At 42.7% G+C, this 19,233-nt stretch overlaps 1 protein-coding gene across 3 annotated transcripts in view; it reads right to left on the minus strand.

The window, feature by feature from the left end:
* GALNT10 (polypeptide N-acetylgalactosaminyltransferase 10) overlaps nt 1-19,233 on the minus strand; it is a 232,165-nt gene that overhangs the window by 184,969 nt on the left and 27,963 nt on the right. The gene's annotated exons all lie outside the window — the stretch shown is intronic.

Raw genomic sequence — 19,233 nt, forward strand, 5'->3', positions numbered from 1 at the left:
TTTTGGTATTTAGCTACACATCTTTTTGCCCCAGACCCCCAGACACTGCCAAGCAGAAAGCCCAGGCCTGGCAGGCTAAGGCCTGAGACACAAAGATAGCTTCCAACTAGGGTATGTGGAAAGGGCACAGCGCAGCCTGGCTGGCAGGCCACCCTTCCCCAGTGTGGCCCCATCCACCAACCACCCTGGGGGATCTCATTTTCTAGCTCGGCGTAGGGTACATTTTCTACATGTGACCCTGTTTCTGTTAAGAGAATCAAAGTGCTCCAACCGCAAGATCATAAATACTCAAAAGTGAGAGCTAATGGCAATGGCAGTTTGCAAAATGCCAAATGGCAGCGAGAATTGGACGCCATAAATTACATCCTGACTCCACCACTCGCACTGAGGTGTTTTGTGGGTTTTTAGTGATGAAATCTGCTTTCAAGTGGATTTACAGGGGCTCCCCATGAATTCAGGCAGAGCTTTTAAAAATACTTCTAACAGATGCTAAAAAGAAGACCAGAGGAGCCTACAATTTAAGCCTAAAACAAGTTTATTAAAAATGTGTTTAATGTGCAATGACCAAAGTATGGAAAGTAGCTCATTTAAAGATGGATACATTTAGTGTGAATGTGCTAATAGTTATATTAACAGTAAGAACGACGGCTAAGATGCATTGGGTCGGGCACTGAGCTGGGCATTTTACATGGATTATCTCATGGAATTCCTGCAATAGTTCCATGTGGTAGGTACCACAGTTGTCCTTATTTTGCACATGAGAAAATTCAGGTTCCAGGAGGTTAAGCCATTTGTTCTGGTGACACAGCTGGGGAGTGACAGATTGGAACTGTGAACACAAGGTATCTAACTTTAGAGCTCAGGTTTTGACTCCCTCTGCTAGTCTCCCTCCCAGTCCAAGCAGACCTAAGATGGGGCACATCAAGGGCTCCCCAGACCTAAGCAAAACATCATTGTGCACAAGAGTGGTCTGGGAACTATGTAAATGTCAAATTGTGGGAACTTGGCACAATGAACAAAAGGGCAAACTTAGAAAATACAAAGGATCCCTGTTCTAAAATTATGGACTTCTAGGTCTGGCTTTGCTTCCTCCTAAGTCTTTAGCCTCAGTTCCTTTATCAGTAAAACGAGGGCAATATGACTTCTTGCCATTAAGACAACCGGTGAGGCTACACATGTGAACAGCTCTTTGAAATCCCCAAAGCACTATCCAACTTGTGTTATTAATGGGAATAGCTACACAAAAATTTTTCAAGTTGAGTACTAACATTAATCCTCTCATGCCTCCTTTACATAGGTAGAAATTGAGGATCAAAGTGATTAAATAACTGGCTCAGGGTCACAACATTAAGAGTTACTGGTATAGCCATGACAGAATGTCTAGAAGAAGGTCATAGGTTTCTTGTGTCCTCAATTGTTGGTCCCCCAAAACACTCAAGCACACATACACACACGTGGGTTCCAGAGAACAGTTTGAGAACTCCTGTTCTCAAACTGAATCAACCCCTAAGGCCCTTTCCTAGTACTGAAGCTACAAGTCTCTGTTCAGCTCTCCAGGTGGTAAGGAAAGTCTCTGCAAAGACTGCAGCCTCAGAGGACAGGAGAACTCAAGGTCTCAGAATGAACTCCATCTGTGCTGCTGTAATCATGGTATTACCAGCTGCTGCTGTGGCTGGTGCCCCATTGGTAGAACCTACAGGCTCACTGAGACCAAGAAGGCCCCCCCAACTGAATGCTCATTTTATTTATCTGCAGCTAGTCCAGGGCATTTCTGGTGATGATGGAGAGAGAAGCAGGTTTTTGTGCAATGGTGCTGGGCTTCGAAGGGACCGCAGCCCAGTGTCATTGCCAGCAGTCTAGGGAGGTTCCTTGTCCTTCCATGGATTTCTTTCCTTTGGGAACTGTCCCACTTTCTCACTAAATTCTATGCACTAGACTATTTCCCTTAGGCCCTGTTTCCTCTATTTTCTGACTTTCCGTAAAGTTGTGGAAGGGAAAGTCCCAGAATCCTAGAGTCTCAAGGCTTAGTGGATCTCAGATGCTAAAGGTTGTCTAGTCCAACCTCCTCCTATCTGGCACTTAGGCGTCCTCTAAAGTATTCCTGCTCAGGTGTTGTCCAGACTCATCTTGAATATCTCCCAGGCTGGGGAACTCACTACTTATTGGGGCAGCTTGTGCCATATTCTACCTACTGTCAGAATAATGTAGTGAGAGATAAGAAGTACAGGCCCTGATCAGGACCAATCCCGTATATGCAGGGCCTCTCTCAGTGCAGGGCCCTGTGCATATGCACTGGTCACATGCCCACATGACCTGATCCTGATGCCAGACTCAATGGGTTTGAATCCCACTATCAAGTTACTTGACCTCATGGTACCTTACTTCCTTCATGTGTTAAATGAAGGTAATCATATCTATTTCATAAACTTGTTTCTGAGGATTAGAGTTACTATGTAATGATGTGCTTAGAACAGTGCCTGGCACAGAGGAAATGCTATCAATTTTGTACCCAATTTATGCACCAGGAATAGAGAAATATGCTTAGTAGTCTCCATGCCAGCCCTTTTGGCATCTGCAGACAGCTCTTGTAGCCTGTGAGCCCGTTCTTCACCTGGATCAAAGTTGCTGGTTTCTGTCACCGCTGCCTGTCCCTAAGACCCTGGGTAGGAAAAATCAAAGCCGCTACCATGGGCAGGTCTGGCTTTGTGGGATCTGATGTTGATGCTTTGGCAGGTGGGGATGAGGAGAGGCTCTTTAAGAAGAATATGAAATTAAAGCATGCACATGATGCATTTTATAAGTGCTGTTAGATGTAGCCCAACTCAACTTTCCCACCACAGAATCTTAAAAATGCCTGTGGCCACTCCACCACCAGACAGGAGGGGAAGTTAGAGAGAAGAGAGCCGGTGGTTGTAACTGATCATAGTTAAATGCTCTTTTGCAAATGTTAAGAGAACTGATGACCATGGAACACACTGCTAGGGCCCCTCCCAGAGCCTTGGAAGGAAGGGACTCTGAAGCTTTATGGTGAATCTGACACTGGCCACCACCATAGCTCAGGACATCTGGTCAGATAATAAAGAGAAAAGTAAACTGTCCAAGAAGCTAGCCACAGCAATTCTAACCCATGACATCCTCTACCTGCCCACCAAAAGCACTTCTGTCACCTTCCTGCCATTACAGTCTCCCAGCAAGACTGTAGGTGCTATGAAGGAGGCCCTGTCTACCCTGTATCCTCAGGGCCTAGCACAGTATCACAAACATGGCAGCCACTCGACAACCATGTGCTGTGGAATAACTGTTTCAGAATGCCAAGAGCAGAGGGCTGGGGTATAGAGACCACGGCAGGGGGCTGGCGGGGGGTGCTTTGAAGAATCTCATCCCAGTGCCACCTCTAACCTGTAGGGCACCCCAGAACAAGGCCTCCACCCCTTGGTGCCTCACCTTGGTCTCTTTTCAGAGGCCAGAGCCTTTGTTCATAACACAGTGCTGCCTGCAGAAGCCCACTTCTCCTTGCAGAGACAGCACAATGAGACCATTTTCTTTTTGCTGAGTTTCCCACACACAGAAATCTTGCAGGAGCAACCTGACTTTGGAGCCTTTCATTTATTATTCATTTATTTCCTTGTAATACCATTTCTGCTGCACTCAAAGGACAAGCCCTAGAACAGGCTTCCCACCTGCAAGTTAACATTGATTCAACCCCGCTACAGAAAATCTTATCTGAGAGTACCCAATTACCAACAGCCAAGCAGGCCCCCAGGATGCAAAGAACCAATCTGGAGTCAAGATATTCTGTTTCCCATTAACAATGTCCTTTAAGCATCCCAACCATTTTCATATTTATCATTTTGTTAAAAAAATTTTTATAACAATCTTCTGAAGAATGGAGCTCAGAGATTATTATCCCCATTTTACAGATAAGGAAACTGAGGCCCAGAAAGGCTGAATAACTTGTCCAAGATCAGCAACCTTGTAAGTGGCATAGCTGACGTGAACCTGGGACTAACTGACTCTACAGGCCACATATACTCTGTTAACTACTCGAGTAATTCTCCCTTCTGTATTCTAAAGATACTTTAAAGAATGATTTTAATATCCAGAACATATCTATAAATTAATTTTGTTCCCAAAGACAAATAAGCTTGAAAAATAGGAAGAAATGCATGAAAACAAGTTGTAGCTACTCAACACTTTTTGAAATTGACCACATGTCTGTTACTTGTCACAATGCTCTTGCCACATTGCACTCTTTCTAGTCTTCAAGCAAGACAGCCCTTTGCAGCCTCATGACCCCTGTACTTGCTGAGCCTGCTGGCTGGACATTCTTCTCCAGGCTTCTTCCTGGCTTTGGATCACAACCTGACCCTCATATCTTAAGAGAAACCTTTTCTAACCTCCCCCCCGACTCTTAGGCCAGCCTATTTGTTTCCTTTATAGCACCTATTATCACTGTCTTATTTATTTGTTTGCTTGTTTATTGTCTGTCCACCACCCGCCCCCCCCCCCCCCACACACACACACTGGAATGTAAGCTTCCTGAAGGCTATATCTGGTTTTCTCACCACTACACAGAAAGATGCCTGGCACATAGCAGGCATTAGCCACAAGTGTATTGAATAAGTAAATGAATCCTATTTGCATTTGACCATTATCAAGCTCACAGTATCTTATTCATAATAACCAAAGCACATATAATAGCCAATTAACCTCACAATAAGCAACTAAAAGGACAGATAACAGCGTTCTGTTTTTATTAAGGATGAAAATAAAAGAAAAGACCTAGAGAGGTTAAGTGGCTTGCCTGGAGTCACATAGCACTAAGAGGTAGAGGTTGGCCTGTGGGGTGGCTTTCTAACTCACTTTCTATAAAAATCTGCTTACGATATCTTTCCTTTAGTTTATTCCCACTGCCTTAAAGGTTCTCATAGGTTACCGTTTAGTAGTTTGCTGAGCTCCTGGCTCTCTCCCCCTGGTGGGCAGAGGGCCATCCATGCCTGCAGCATTTCTTTGAGCTGATAAACAGTGAGGACATGTGACTTAACAGGCTCTTTGGGCTGAGGCTAATCCACAACTGGACTGTATGCAGGATCCTGTGCAGAAAAGCTGATGGGCCCAAAAACCTGGGTTTCTGGATTACCAACAAAGACAAGTACACAAGTATCAAAGGACTTTTCTGTATCCCAGGGAGCTACAAAGGTACATAGAGATGTGCCAGCAATAAAGCTCATGCCAAACTCATGACCTACCAACATATATAGCCTTGAGATAAGAGACCAAGATGCTGTCCCAAATATCCAGAATCTACAATGAACTCAGACAAATTTACAAGAGAACAACAAACAACCCCATCAAAAAGTGGGCAAAGGATATGAACAGACACTTCTCAAAAGAAGACATTTATGCAGCCAAAAGACACATGAAAAAATGCTCATCATCACTGGCCATCAGAGAAATGCAAATCAAAACCACAATGAGATACCATCTCACACCAGTTAGAATGGAGATCACTAAAAAGTCAGGAAACAACAGGTGCTGGAGAGGATGTGGAGAAATAGGAACACTTTTACACTGTTGGTGGGACTGTAAACTAGTTCAACCATTGTGGAAGTCAGTGTGGCGATTCCTCAGGGATCTAGAACTAGAAATACCATTTGACCCAGCCATCCCATTACTGGGTATATACCCAAAGGATTTAAATCACGCTGCTATAAAGACACATGCACACATATGTTTATTGCGGCACTATTCACAATAGCAAAGACTTGGAACCAACCTAAATGTCCAACAACGATAGGCTGGATTAAGAAAATGTGGCACATATACACCATGGAATACCAGGCAGCCATAAAAAATGATGAGTTCATGTCCTTTGTAGGGACACGGATGAAACTGGAAACCATCATTCTTAGCAAACTATTGCAAGGACAAAAAACCAAACACCACATGTTCTCACTCATAGGTGGGAATTGAACAATGAGAACACATGGACACAGGAAGGGGAACATCACACATTGGGGCCTGTTGTGGAGTGGGGGGAGGGGGGAGGGATAGCATTAGGAGATATACAATGCTAAATGACGAGTTAATGGGTGCAGCACACCAACATGGCACATGTATATATATGTAACAAACCTGCACGTTGTGCACATGTACCCTAAAACTTAAAGTATAATAATAATAAAATTAAAAAAATAGTAAATAAAAAAATTAAAAAAAAAGATGCTGTCCCACAATGGCCCTATTACCCCCACAGGAGACTGGGGTTCACTCTAATTCAAACGTAGTATTCCCCAAATGACCTGACATACCCCTGGGCATAGAGAGGCACTTGATAGTTAACTGGACTAAAAAGAGGGCTGAGACAGAGGTTTGAGCATGGTAAAAAATAAAATCAAAAATAAACCAAAACCTAACTTCACAGCTAATAAGAACAGAAAAGTGTCTCCTACCCTCTCATAATCCATACATCAGGAAAACTTGAGGCTGTCCAATTTTGAAGTCATCCAACCTGGCATTTCTGACTTCTGAATTCAATGGGCTTGAAAAGATTTTCCCAAAAAAGCAGTGTTGGGAAGAGACGATGTTATCAGTTTTGTGTTCTGTGCAGTATATACATTCAAACCAACCAAGAAGGCAAACAACCTACCATCTGCTATTACTACCATTTTATAAAAAAAGAGGATGCATTATACCAACTTGGAAAGATGTCCACTCAGGATCAGTAACACATAGCTTTCTGAAAAACTCACCACTCTCTCCTCATTTTCCCTTGGACTGGTAAAAATTTTAGCCAAAGGAACAGGTCTGTGGACGACAGGAACAGAATCACAGCTCCAGCCTATTTCTCTCATCTACATATAATGACAAGGAGGCCTAGGAAGGCCAGGCAGCCAACGTTCACAAAGTTGGTTCATGGCAGGTCCTCAGAAGCTGCAGGGACCCACCTTGTCTGGTGTATGCCTTGCCATCTCCGTGAAGTTACATGCACAAAAAATGTCAAATAAGCTTGACTTTCTTTTATTTACCAAATGGTACATCTGCTCTTCCTGGTCTAGGTCAGACCCCAGGACTGAGGAGGAAGTGCACAGGAGAAAGGATGCTGTGGGCACATACAGCTCCTATCTGACTTGTGTCTTCTCAGAGGCACATCTCAAGCCCAGGGATGTAGGTGGTCCTATGCAAGAAAGGCTCACAAGTCTTAGAAGCACAGAACTATGGGCTTGTTACCTGTTATCTCTCTAGTCCCATCACACCTACAAAACAACTTCTAAGACCATAAAGCTGCTACTCATAAGCCAGACACAGAAGCCTATGGTGCAGATTTGGGCCCTTGAAAGTCTTGCTGCAGACCAAGGGGCAGTGTCCCCTTATCTGTGCCCTGTGCTGCAGGGCCCAGGAATTTTCTACTTGTGTCCACTTAGGGCTTCTACAGGCAGGCCCAGTGGTTGCTGTCCACAATCTCCACACTCCCTAACTAGTAAACCCCTTGGGGACAGGAACTTAGGTTTTATTTTGAACTTAGTATTCCCCAAATGAGTTGATACACTTCTGGGCACAGAGAGGCACTTGATAGTCAACTGGACTGAAGAGAGGTTTGAGATAGGAGTTTGAGCATCACATGAGGTACCTACCTGAGACTGTTTCAGGGACATAAAGCTTTGCATACACAGGATTATAGTATTGAAAACCTGGATAGCTTATCAATAGTGAGGTTCTAGCTCAACACAAATCTATTCACAAGACAAAAAAATTATTATTTGAATATGGAAATTCCAATAATGGGGACACTGCCTTTTTTCCACCAGACTGAGGATTCCTTGAGAGTGAAACCTGTGTTTTACTCATCTCTGCATTTCCAAAGGTGCCCAGCATGGAGACTGACACAGAGTAGGGGCTCCACAGATGGCTGTTGGATCAAACTAAGTTATCACAGATGTCTGCTTCCTCAATATATCCTGACAAACCCTGTCACTCATTCATTCATTCATTCATTCACTTCGTTTATCAAATGCTCTTTATATGCCAGGGACTGTGCCAGAAAGTAGGGATACTACGGAAGGAGTAAGACTGTCCTGGTCCATGATTGCATGGAACTTAGATTCTTTTTTTTTTGAGATGGAGTCTCACTCTGTCACCGAGGCTGGAGTACAGCGGCGCATTCTCAGCTCACCGCAAGCTGCGCCTCCTGGGTTCACGCCACTCTCCTGCCTCAGCCTCCCAAGTAGCTGGGACTACAGGCGCCCGCCACCATGCCCAGTTATTTTTTTTTTGTATTTTTAGTAAAGACGGGGTTTCACCATGTTAGCCAGGATGGTCTTGATCTCCTGATCTCGTGATCCGCCCGCCTCAGCCTCCCAAAGTGCTGGGATTACAAGCATGAGCCACCACGCCCGGCAGGAACTTATAATCTTTGTAGGGAAGATTAAAATCAATAGTCATACAAATAATCATATTGTTTTAATTATACTAAATAATCTAAAAGAGAGGTAGAGCATACCATGCAAGTAGATAAGAAATTAACTCTAGATGTGGTGTAGTGCAGGAATTTTAATCACACTAAAATAAAACTTCAACTCAGTTGGCACAGATGATTTAGTAAGAGGGAAAGATGTAAAGCCCAGGAGTTCATTAGGTGGTGATAATACCACAGTGTACAGAGACTACCAATAGAGGAAAAGTAAGTACCTTCCTCCTCTGGTTCTCTAGTGCTTACCAAAAGAAATGGAAACAAAAACTAACAAAAATGCAATCAATCCCACATTACCAGAGAAGAAACAATTCCTAACAATATAAAAAGACCAAGACCCAACCTCCATTTCCAGCAGTATGGTAGAATACCCTGGCCAACCCACTAGGTGAAAACAATGAAAAGGGCAGAATTAAAAGCAAAAGCAATATCACATTTTTAAAATGCATGGACAAACTTGTAAGAAAGTAAGAAATAATCAGAAACCAAAAACCAAATGAAAATGAGAACCCAGAGTTAAGTAGAGAACTGAAACTGGCTTTCATTTTGAGGGCGTTTACTAAACCAGGTTAACTTGAATGTGGATTTGCACATCCTCTTAGAATACAGGACACAGAAAACAAAGCCCAGAGTCCACACAAGGTGGGAGTTTGGCAGTTCACTCTATACCACCACCTACATACAATTGGGACTCCCGACATCCTTAGTATGAGTGAGAAATAAACCCCCCAATTCTGGCAAAGAGTAAATGGGATGGGAAGAAATCTCTCTTGAGAATTTGTTACTATGCTGGCTCTCGTACAGGTTTTTGGTCCATAATCAGAGTACCTGGGAGATCTGACAAAATTCAAGCTGAAAATTTAATGTAAAGTGATTTTATTAGGCACATGGCAGAAGCAAATGCCAATCTTTACTGGAGGAGCCCGCCTTTACCTAGCCCTCGAAGGATCCCCAGAGAAAAGTTTCCAAGAAATATGAGTTCATATACATACACATATATAGGCAACTAATTTTTGACAAAGATGCAAAAGTAATTAGTGGAGAAATCATAGTCTACTCAACCAATGATACCAGAACAACTGAATATCAGTAGAAAAACAAGAACTTTGATCCGTACTTTATACCACCGTGGTAGGCCATTCTTGCATTGCTATAAAGAAATACCTGAGACTGGGTAATTTATAAAGAGAAGAGGTTTAATTGGCTCACAGTTCTGAAGGCTTTACAGGAAGCATGGTGCCAGCATCTGTTTGGCTTCTAGGGAGGCCTCAGGAAGCTTACAATCATGGTGGAAGGTGAAGTAGGAGCAGGCACATCACATGGAGAATGTAGGAGTGAGAGAGAATGGCTGGGAGGGGAGGTGCCACACAGTTTTAAACAACCAGATATTGCAAGAACTCACTATCATGAAGACAGCACCAAGTCATGAGGGATCCACCTGCATGATCCAAACACCTCCCACCAATCCCCAACTCCAGCACTGGGGATTACAGTTCAACAGGAGATTTCAGTGGAGACAGATATCCAAACTATATCAACCACATACAAAAATTAACTCAAAATGGATCACAAATCTAAATGTAAAGTCTAAAATCATAAAACATCTAGGAGAAAACATAAGGGAAAAAAAAAAAAACCTTGGGACTTATGGTTAGGCAAAGACATCTTAGATACAACACCAAAAGCATAATACATAAAATAACAAATTGATCAATCAAACTGCATCAAAATTTAAAACTTCTGTTCTTCAAAAGACACTATTAAGAGAATAAAAGACAAGCCAGAGGCTGGGAAAAAATACTGCAAAAACATATTTCTGATAAAATACTTGTATATAGAATATAAAGGACTCTCAAAATTCAGTAATAAGAAACCAACAACCAAATTTTTTAAATGGGCAAAAGGTATTAACAGACACATAAAAAAAAAAAAGATGTACAGAGGGAAATAAGCATGCAAAAAGATACTCAATATCGTTGTTCATTAGAGAAATACAAATTAAAACCGCATTGAGATATCACCACATACATATTAGAAAGGCTAAAATTTAAAAGACTGATCATACTAAGTGTTGGCGAGGATGTGGGGAAACTGAAATTCTCATATACTGCTGCTGGGAATGTAAAATGGTGCCACCACAGTTAAATATACACATAATCCAGCCATTCCAGTCCTAGGTATTTACCCAAGACAAATAAAAGCATATGGCCACAGAAAGACTTGTACATGAATTTCACAGTAACTTTGTAATAGCACAAAACTAGAAACAACCCACATGTCCATCAACAGGTAAATGGAAAAGTAAACTGTAGTATAACTACACAAAGGAATATCATTTCCCAGTAAAAATAGAACAAACCATTGATACATGCTACATGAATGAATCTCAAAATAATCATGGTCACTGAAAAAAGGAAGTTTTTTTTTTTTTTTAAAGAGTACATATTGTATGATTCCATTTGTATAAAACTCTAGAAAATACAAACTAATCTATAGTGATAGAGGGCAGTGGTTGCCTGAGATTAGAGGAGGTGCAGGAGGGACAGGAGGGAGAGGTTACAAATGCAAAGGTACATGAGGAAATTCTAGGGGATGATGGATATAGTCATTTTCTTGAGGTGGTGATGTTTTCATGGGTGTATAGATATGTCAAAACTTATAAAATTGAACACTTTAAACATGCAGTTTAATTTATGTCATTTATATGGCAGTAAAGCTATTTTTAAAAATCTACATTATAGTGAAAGTATAGAACACTAAAAACAGAGATAACATCTTAAAAGTAGCTGGATGAAAGACAGATGTCATTTAAAGCAATAATCATTAGATGACCCCTGACTTCTCAGCGGGTTTAATGGAAAACAGAATAGAGTAGAATAATATATTGAATATACTGAGAGTAAACACTGTCAACTAGAATCGTATACCCAGCAAGAACAGGAGGGAAATAAAGATATTCCCAAGCAAACATGGAGAGTTTGCTATCAAAAGCCCCTTGCTGAAGGAAATTTAAAATAATAAGCTTTAGGCAGAAGGAATGTGATTCCCCTTGGAAGGTCTGTAGAAAACAGTAATATTATAGTCTTAGGAAATTAAAAAAATAACTAACATACATGACAACCATAGCATATATAGGTCAAAGTATGGTGATCAAAGCTGATATGCTAAGTTCCCTGTATTGGCTACAAAAAATTAATTAATTTTAGATTCAAGAATGCATGTTAAATTTCTTTTTTTTTTATTATACTTTAAGTTTTAGGGTACATGTGCACAACGCGCAGGTCTGTTACATATATATACATGTGCCATGTTGGTGTGCTGCACCCATTAACTCGTCATTTAACATTAGGTATATCTCCTAATGCTATCCCTCCCCCCTCCCCCTACCCCACAACAGGCCTCGGTGTGTGATGTTCCCCCTCCTGTGTCCAAGTGCTCTCATTGTTCAGTTCCCACCTATGAGTGAGAACAATTGCATGTTAAATTTCTTGGTTAACTATTCAAAGTGGAGAAACAATATGAAACTCTCTTAGCAGAAGAGAGGGAAAAAGTAAAATGAGAAAAAAAATCCAAAGGAAAGAAAGGAGAGGAAAAGGAACATTAAAAGGTGAGACAAAAAGAAAATCCAAAAGAAGATGGCAGAACGAATCCTCCATTAAAATGTGAACTTTGGCTGGGCATAGTGGCTCACACCTGTAATCCTAACACTTTGGGAATCCGAGGTGGGAGGATCGCTTGAGCTCAGGAATTCAAGACCAGCCTGGGCAACACAGTGAGACCTTATCTCAACAAAAGATAAAAATAATAAAAAAAAATTAGCCAAGTGTGGTGGCACATGCCTTTAGTCCCAGCTACTTAGGAGGCTGAGTTGGGAGGACTACTTGAGCCCAGGAGATTGAAGCTGCAGTGAGCCATGATCATTCCACTGCACTCCAGCCTGGGCGACAGAGTGAGACCCTGCCTTAAAAAAAAAAAAAAAAAAAAAAAGGGCTGGGCACAGTGGCTCACGCCTGTAATCCCAGCACTTTGGGAGGCCGAGGTGGGCGGATCACGAGGTCAGGAGATCGAGACCATCCTGGCTAACAGGGTAAAACCCCATCTCTACTAAAAATACAAAAAATTAGCCGGGCATGGTGGCAGGTGCCTGTAGTCCCAGCTACTTGGGAGGCTGAGGCAGGAGAATGGCGTGAACCCAGGAGGCAGAGCTTGCAGTCAGCCGAGACTGCGCCACTATACTTCAGCCTGGGTGACAGAGCGAGACTCCATCTAAAAAAAAAAAAAACGAGAAACCAAAAAACAAAACCAAAAAGGCCAGGTGTGGTGGCTCACGCTGTAATCCCAGCACTTTGGGAGGCTGAAGTGGGTGGATTGCTTGAGGTCAGGAGTTCAGGACCAGACTGGCCAAAATGGTGAAAGCCCGTCTCTACTAAAAATACAAAAAATTAGCCAGGCATGGTGGTGCACACCTGTAGTCCTAGCTACCCAGGAGGCTGAGGCAGGAGAATCGCTTGAACCTGGGAAGTAGAGGTTGCAGTGAGCCGAGATCGTGCCACTGCACTCCAACCTGGGAGACAGAGCGAGACTCCATCTCAAAAAAAAAAAAAAAAAAAAAAAAGAAGTGAGCCTCTTGTAGACAGAGACTGTGTTCTGTTGTCCACTGTATCTTCAGTATCTACCACAATGTCTGGCACATATTAACATATTAGATACTCCATAAATATCAAATGTTTATAGAATGAATAAATGTTTGGATGAATGAATGGTAAATGAATGAATCTGGTTAGCTTAATGAATTAATAAATAAATGTACAAATAGTATAAAACTTCATTTTAGCCAAAAGTTTCTGCCTTTTCCAGGAACCACCTCATTTATCAGAATTAGCCAACAAATTACAAGCTGGACAAATTGAGTTTCTCTCTTCTCCCTTGTTACATCTGGGAGCAATGAAGTATGCAAAATACAGATGGACGAGGAAGAAGGAGGAAGCAAGAGACTGGGTCAAATTAGTCCCAGATTATAGAAGAACTGACAGAATAAAAATGATGAATGGGGAAGGTGGCTACTACTTTTGGATTATGTATTTATCCTTTCTTGTCCATTTCTGTGGCTAATGACCTAGTTGGGGGCCCCAACACTTATAGTGGGGACCACAAGATCCCCTACTGTTCTCTGTACCTCCTCTACTTCCTTGTCCTTCTAGGACACACAACCTTCTATAATACTTCCCCTTCCCGCTGCTCAAAGGCTTCAGTGGATCACTATTGCCTCTGGAATCAAATTCAAACTTCTGAGCCCAAATTTCAAGGACTCTTGAGAATAGATTGTAATCCCCTTTTCTCTCTGTTCCCCTTAAGGAAAATGAGGCTTTAGTCAACAGATCCCAGGACCATTCCCACCTCTGCATCCTTGCTTATGCTGCTCCCTCCAATTGTTCTGTTGTTGTTGTTGTTGCTTAGTTTTTTAGTTTTTTTTTTTTTTTTTTTTTTTGAGACAGGGTCTTGCTCTGTCACCCAGGCTGGAGTGCAGTGATGTGATCTCAGCTCACTGCAACCTCCACCTCCTAGGCTCTGGTGATCCTCCTGCCTCAGCCTCCTGAGTAGCTGGGATGACAGGCCTGCACCACCACGCCCAGTTAATCTGTGTATTTTTAGTACAGATGAGGTTTCACCATGCTGGCCAGGCTGGTCTCAAACTCCTGACCTCAGGTGATCCACCTGCCTTGGCCTCCCACAGTGCTGGGATGACAGGTGTGAGCCACTGCACCTGGCCTGCTCCTTCCAATTGTTATTCCCTTTCTGTCATCTTTGTTGCTGAGGTTATGTACATCCTTCAAGGCCTAGCTCAAATGCTAACTCCTTCATGGTGCTTTCTGGCACAGAGCCAAAAATAAATGTTCACTTCTTGCTCTACAATGCTCTCTTTATAACTTGCTTATAGTTCCTTAATACAGTCTACCTTATACTAGGGAGGCAATTTAGCCCAAAGGTTAAGAACGTGGCCTTCAAAGTCAGACAGTATTGGGAATGATTCCAGGTCCCCCATGTCCTAGCTGTACGAACTGGGGAAGTGACTTAACTTCTCTAAGCCTCAGTTTCCACATCTGCCAAATGAGGACAATCTACCTCAGAGGGTTGTTCTGAGGATTATCAAGCCAATAAAGCAGATCACACATGCAAGAATAATTAGTATTAGAATGCATGCCTTAATGCCTCTCCCTCCACAGATGTGGGCCTCCTGAGAACAGTGTCCATGTCTCATTATGTCTGTACCTTTCCTTCCATCTCTTCTAGCACCTAGTACGGTGCCCTACACAGTATTTTTCTCAAATTATGCAAAATAATATCAAAATTCAGAGTTAATATGATAAATATTCATGTTGGTACCACATTCAGGTTCCACGGGATTCTTAAGGTTTACTACATTTGTTAAATTTCAATGTCTTACTTATCCCTGGAAACCCCATATGCTCTAGATTTTGCCAGATGATACTGATACCTTATTAGGAAAACAAAAAGGCAAGCCACAGATTGGAAGAATATATTCACAAAACATGTATCAGACAAAAGACTTGTAGGCAGAATATTTAAAACATTCTTAAATCTCAACAAGACAATCCAATTAAAAAATGGCAAAAGATTTTAACAGATACTTTACAAAAGACATAAAATGGCCAATAAACACATGAAGAGATGCTCTTCATGGCAGCATGTAAATTTCATGTGAGACATTAAGATGTCACTTCTTTACATCTACCAGAATGGCTAAAATTAAAGACTGACCATTCTAAGTGATGGTGAGGATGTGGAGCAGCCAGAACTCTTATACACTGATGGTGGGAATGCAACATGATACAGCCAACAATTTGGCAGTTTCTTAGAAAGCTACATATATACCATACAATCCAGCCATTCCATTCCTAAATATTTACCCAAGAAAAACAAAAACATATATATACACAAAGACTTGTACACAAGTGTTCATAACAGCTTTATTTGTAATAACCCAAAGCTAGAAACAATCCAAATGTCCATCAACAGGTAAATGAATAAATGAATTAGTCTATCCATGTAATGGTCTACTACTCAGCAATAAAGAATGCACTGTTGATACACCCAAGAACATGGATGAATGTCAAAATCATCATCATGCTGAGTAAAAAAAAAAAAAACCAGGCAAAAAGGAACACATACTATATTATTCCTTCAATACAAATTTCTAGAAAATGTAAACTCATCCAGAAAGACAAAAAGCAGGTAGGTGGTTATTAGGAGACACAGAGAGGAATGGGTAACAAAGGGGCACAAAGAACCTTTTGGAGGTGATAGAAAGGTTCATTCTCTTGACTGTGATGATGGCTTCACAGGTTTATATATATGTTAAAATTGATCAAGTTGCACACTTGTAAAATGTGCAGTTTATTGTAATTCAAATGTACTTCAACTAAGCTTCAGGGAAAAAAAAAAGTACCAATACTTAAAAAAAAAAAAATCCCTTAAACAAACAAGCAGGCAGTCCACTGGCAAAGTAAGCAAGGCCTCAAGTTGGTCTGAAAGCTGCTACTGTAAGCGCAGTGTCAGCATAAAGAGTGGCAGGAAGGCCAAGAAGCAGGAAGCTAGCCAGACAGGCCTCAAGTTGCACTGCGGAGTGCTGTAAATGTGGCATGGAGATGACTGGCTTTTTGAGGTTGCCTTCATGGCAAAACTAACTTCTTCAGTACCCAAGTCCTGGCAGTCCAATACTTAGAGCCTGAGACAGATGTCAGGTTGCATTCCTGTGGTTTTTTTTCTTTTCCTGTGTTCACTGTGAAAGTGATTCCTGGGTGCCTGTGAAGCCTTCACCCAAAAGCAGGCTTATAATGGTGAAATTTCAGGCATGGCTGGAGGCCTAAAGACACAGATCCTTGGGGAATAGGAGTGGCCGAGTTTTAGAATGGCTCCAGGCAGGAGCTCTGTGCAGGATGTGCAGACTGAGTAAGGCACAACTCAGGGGCACCCTAACACCTGGAGTGGTGCAGGGAGGATACCCCTCACCCCACAGCCCCTGGGAGGCAGAATTCCCTGCTCCAGTCCTGTAGGAAGTACGGGGCCTTCCCAGTGCTCCCTTCATCAAGTGTTATTTTAAGAGGAGCTAAAAAATGAAATGTCAGTGGAGCAGCCGAGGGACATAACTACCTATTCATTCACCCTATGTACCCTGGTTCTAGCCCTTGTCTGTTATAATATTACCTTATATCATAAGAGTGGGTCTATCTAGAAGTCCCTTAACCTCCTGGTGTCCTGACTTGCCCATCTGTTGAATGGGAGGAAAATCCCTACCTATTTCATTTATCTTACTTGTGAAGGACAAAAGTGCACATAACCCTGAGAATCCTGGAACAGATGGGTCAAACTGGCAGGCCACAACCAAGACCCTTCGGGCACAGATGGCTTTATTTGGCCTGCATGATACTTAAAACTCAGGACAGTCCACAAGTCTGTCCTTTCTTGAAAAATCAGAAGAAGGATCTGGCCTTTCTGGACCCACATTCCCAAGCAATTGGCTGGAGCTGAGTAATGACTGACTCGTTCAAGTCACTGGCTTGGTCCTGTGGCCATTTGTGTTCACCCCAGAGTCCGTCAGAAAGGTACCTGGAATTCTTCTAGTCCAGACCTCCCCTCACCCAGGACATTCTGTGATAGCCCCATCAGATGGCTCCAGCTTTGAACATTTCTCTTGCTGTGGGAACTCCCTTTTAAGGATGCTTATTTGCAGGATTCCATTTGCTAGGAAGTTCTTTCACGTATTCCAGTGGAAGGTCTGTCCTGGTAACTTCCACCCCCAGGTCCAGGTCTATTTTCCTTGCAAGCCTACCCACCCCTATTTCAGCACTTCTGGCATTTACAGCCACTGAGTTTCCTCCATGGAAACCTAAATGTGCAGTTTCTTCAGTCCTTCCCTTGAGACATAATTTCCTGATCTCTTGGTGTCCTGGCGCTTTGAACATGCTCCACTTTATCTGTGTCAAATGTGGGTTCTTCCTTCCCATTTTGTCCCAGTGAGTAGGTTGAATTAATTAGTAACTCATGTTCCTGCATGGTGGCTCTCTGGTGGGCTTCAAAGGGAGGCAGTGTCACTGAGTACTATAAGCAATACTAAATATGTTGTCAGTTTTAGTCTCAACATCCCAAATGATAAAAATAGATCTCATGGCATCAGACAGGATAATTCATCTTCTCTAAAAATCATTTCCGAAACAAAAATGAAACATCAGGGATTCTCATGTTTAAAAAATTATGTATGTCTTGGAGTGAAAGTAATTGTTAAAAAATAAGTAGCCCACACTTGGAGGCTAAGTACTTCTTATGGAAAGGAAATAAACAGTATGTGAAGATTCGCCAGATCAGATCTGTTTAGGACAAAGGTTAAAACAAAGACAAAAATTCTCTGTCCTATGCCTACCATGGTTTTCTCGAAGGTCTACTCTGTGGGAGTGGGAAAAGCATTGTGTGTTCATGTCATCTCATAAATGAAATCTCTGTGTGTGTGTGTGTGTGTGTGAGAGAGAGAGAGAGAGAGAGACAGAGTAAGAGAGAGAAAGAGCTTGAGGTCTTAGAGAAGTCACTTACTGTCTCTGGATCAGTTACCTGTTTTGTAAAATGTTGAGCTTGGACCAGATCACTGAGAGGTTCTCAAATTTGCATTATAATCACCTGGGTGTGCACTCTGTTAAACATGCAGATTCCCTGGCCCAGCCATAGAAATTCTGAATCTGGAGGGCTGAAGTGGAACCAGGAAACCATTGCCTGGGCGAGTGCCCAGGTGATTCTGGTACGCACAGGTTTCTCAGTCTGATAGTAACAGCTCATGTCCATTCCTCCATCCATTATTTGGCATGCATTGTGTGGCAGGAGGTGTGCTAGGGGCTGGGGGATAGAACAATAAACAGCTCACACAGGCACAGCCTGAAAGGAGCTCATGCATCTGTAGGGTAGGTGAGGGGAGGCCGCCAAGGACATGGATGACTGTCCTGGGATATGGTTAGGACCAAGACATCTGTAAGCACAGGACACCACAGGAACCCACTCGGGCTGAGGAGGGCAGAGTGGTCAGGGAAGGCTTGCTGGGGAAGATGATATCTCAGTAGACACCTGAAGCATGTGGAGGACCTGGCCAGGGAGGCCCAGACTGGTAGCACATTAAGACCTGGGGACCCAGGTAGAGCACATGTCTGGGAGTAGATGAGCTACACTGGGAGCCAAAGGCGAGCAGGCAGGAAAGCAGGGGACTACGACTACAGATGTGGTCAGAGGCCGGAGCAGCAGGGCCTGGGCAGCCACAGCAAGAAGCTGGATTTTATCCTAAAGTCTAGGGGAGCCAGGGGAGGGCTCTGGGCAGGGTAAGGACATGACCAGATGTGTTGTGGAAAGATCACTCTGGTTGCTGTGTGCAGAATACACTGCAGGGAAAAGGACACAGGAAAACAGAAGAAGAGGCTTCAATAAAAAAAGACTCAGCACTAGAGGTGGCCAGTGTGGCGAACAGCCCTGACTCTCGGGGAAAGCCAAGGCTTCTGTCTTCTTATCCTAGGTCCCACAAGTATGATTACCTTTTCCTTGCTGGAGAAACTTGGGGCTTACAGAACAGGAACTTCTTCCCATCTACACCCTCTCCCCCCAATTCTGTCTGGGCTGCTTGCTTCTCAGACTCAGAAAGGAAAATGGAAGCTGCCAGGTGGTTTTAACGTATTAACAAAAAGCAAGAAGGTTCTAGAAATGGCTCAGAA

The sequence above is a fragment of the Symphalangus syndactylus genome, chromosome 7, assembly GCF_028878055.3.
Source record: "Symphalangus syndactylus isolate Jambi chromosome 7, NHGRI_mSymSyn1-v2.1_pri, whole genome shotgun sequence".
NCBI lineage: Eukaryota > Metazoa > Chordata > Mammalia > Primates > Hylobatidae > Symphalangus > Symphalangus syndactylus.